General features: G+C 39.7%; 1 pseudogene; it reads left to right on the forward strand.

Moving 5' to 3' along the window:
- The first annotated feature begins 341 nt into the window (after positions 1 to 341).
- Positions 342 to 2,743, forward strand: LOC145590959 (pentatricopeptide repeat-containing protein At1g20230 pseudogene; annotated as a pseudogene).
- Positions 2,744 to 2,986: the final 243 nt, after the last annotated feature.

The raw sequence follows: 2,986 nt of genomic DNA on the forward strand, positions 1-2,986 counted from the left end.
TAAAAAAAAAATAGATTTAAGTAGGGAAAAAAAAACACAAAAAAAATGTTTATCGGATCGGATCGGGTAACCGTTAATTTTAAAATGATACCCAATAACCATACCCGATAACAAATTATCAGAACGGGTACCCAAACCGTTGTGGTTATCGAATCGGGTACCCTAATTTTCGGAACGGTTACGGATCGATTTTTCGATTTTTCAGGTAGTTTTGCTCAGCCCTACTACTAAGTAGTGACTTTTATTTTTTTTAACTCAAATTTTCACACGACTCCCAATTAAACATGGAATTCTAAACATATTCTTCAAATGATCACCAAAAAATTTTAAGTAAAATTGCCATGTCAAACCCAGTTTTCCGATTAAGCAGATCAACCTTGACAATCCCCACCATTCTCAACTTAGCAACCTTTTCACCTGCTCGAACTCGTCAACTTCATGCCCACATTATCAAATCTGGTTTTCTCATTGACAATTCTCTCTCCTCAAAGCTACTATCTTTGTACTCAAATCACCGATGTTTCGCCGAAGCTTCCATTTTTCTTGACTCAATTGACGAACCCAGTTCATCATCTTTCTCCATTATCATCAATGCATTTTCAAAATTCAATCTTTATTACAATGTTGTTGATTTGTTTAGGAAAATGTTATCTAAGGGTGTATGTCTTGATAGTTATCTTCTGCCTGCTGTGGCGAAGGCGTGTGCCGGGCTTTCGGCTTTCGAACTTGGTAGGCGGGTTCATGGACTTGCACAAGTATCTGGGTGTTCGTTGGATGTTATTGTGCAGTCTTCTTTAGTTCATATGTATGTGAAATGTGGTCGGTTGAGTATTGCACGTAAAGTGGTCGACGAAATTCCTGAACCAGATGTTGTCACTTTTAGTGCTATGATTGCTGGTTATGCTCGAAATGGGGATGTGGGTCTGGCGAAAAGACTTTTTGGTGATATGGGAAAGTTGGGTTTGGAACCTAATTTGGTGTCTTGGAATGGTTTGATAGCTGGGTTTAATCAAAGTGGAAGGCATTTGGAGGCTATTCATGTGTTTCTTGATATGCATTTACGAGGTTGTCAGCCGGATGGAAGTAGTTTTTCTAGTGTTTTAGCTGCAATAGCGGACTTGGAGGTTTTGAATGTGGGAATTCAAGTTCATGGTTATGTGATCAAGAGGGGGTTTGCTTGTGATAAATGGGTTGTTAGTTCCCTTGTTGATATGTATGGTAAGTATGCTTGTGTTTCGGAGATGAAACAAGTGTTTGATGAGATGGGCTGTATGGAAATAGGCTCGTGCAATGCCCTAGTTTCTGCGCTTGCTAGGAATGGTCTTGTCAATGATGCATTAGCAATGTTTAGCCGAATGAGAGAACACAAGATGGACCTAAATGTTGTTTCTTGGACGTCAATGATTAGTTGTTGTTCCCAAAATGGTAAAGATGTTGAGGCTTTGGAGCTTTTCACTGATATGCAGCTTGCTGGTGTGAAGCCCAATGCCGTCACAATTCCTTGCTTGTTACCTGCCTGTGGTAACATTGCAGCATTAATGCACGGGAAAGCAGCACATTGCTTCTCTATCCGGAGGCAGATAACGAATGATGTTTTTGTTGGCAGTGCCCTCATAGACATGTATGCAAAGTGTGGCAAAATTAGGGATTCTCAGCTATGTTTTGATGCAATGCCCACCAGAAACACTGTAAGTTGGAATGCAGTAATTGGTGGATACGCTATGCATGGAAAAGACAAGGAAGCCTTGGAGATGTTTGATTTGATGCTCAAGAGTGGACAAAAACCTAACTTTATAACATTTACTTGTTTGCTATCTGCTTGTAACCAGAAAGGCCTTGTCGATGAAGGCTGGCGTTATTTCAATTGCATGCAAAAAGAGCATGGTGTTGAAGCTAAAATGGAGCATTATGCTTGCATGGTGAGCCTCCTAAGTCGTGTAGGAAAGCTTGAAGAAGCTTATTCATTGATTAAAGAAATGCCTTTTGAACCTGATGCTTGTGTTTGGGGAGCTCTGCTGAGTTCTTGTAGAACCTACAAAAACTTAAAGCTAGGTGAAATAGCCGCCGAGAGGCTTTTTAAGTTGGAACCTTGGAATCCTGGTAACTATGCCCTTCTGTCAAACATTTATGCTTCAAAAGGCATGTGGGGTGATGTTGACAGGGTAAGGGATTTGATGAAGGATATGGGTTTAAAGAAAAACCCTGGATGCAGTTGGATTGAGATAAAGAACAAAGTTCACATGCTTCTAGCAGGGGATAGAACACATCCCCAGATGTCCCAAATTATTCATAAGATGGAAGCACTAGGCAAAGAGATGAGGAAGGCAGGTTTGGATCCTAAAATTGATTATGTGCTACAAGATGTAGAAGAGCAGGACAAGGAGCAGATGTTGTGTGGACATAGTGAGAAGTTGGCTGTAGCTTTTGGACTCCTAAATACGCCTGCAGGGTTTCCTCTTCGTGTAATCAAGAACCTTAGAATATGTGGCGATTGCCATGCAGTTATAAAGTTTATTTCCAGCATTGAAAGGCGAGAAATTTTTGTTAGAGACACTAATCGATTTCATCATTTCAAAGATGGGGAATGTTCTTGTGGGGATCATTGGTGATTGACAAAAGTCAAAATTAGGACAATATAACACTTACATGAGGATAGTAAGAGGCACCTTTCCTGACTTTAGCATCACTACTGTGCTCTACTTACCTCACAACATATATTGTCAAGAAGGTGACTTCTTGATCAAAAGAGACACCATTGTATGCCTTTGTAGTTTGTACATATACACGGGGGTTTGGTCGTATAAGAGTACAAGCATGACAGGCAAGATAGATCTTTATAGTATGCCTTTGTTGTTTGTACTTCTATACAGTTCTGGTTCCACTACAGATGCTTATTAGAATTTTTGTTAGCTTTGCTTTTAATTTGAAAATTTTAGGAGTTGTCAATTTGAGTTAGGGGTTTGTCTAGTTTTTAATTTGTTGAATA

Source organism: Chenopodium album, chromosome 18 (genome assembly GCF_948465745.1).
Source record: "Chenopodium album chromosome 18, dcCheAlbu1.1, whole genome shotgun sequence".
Classification (NCBI taxonomy): domain Eukaryota; kingdom Viridiplantae; phylum Streptophyta; class Magnoliopsida; order Caryophyllales; family Amaranthaceae; genus Chenopodium; species Chenopodium album.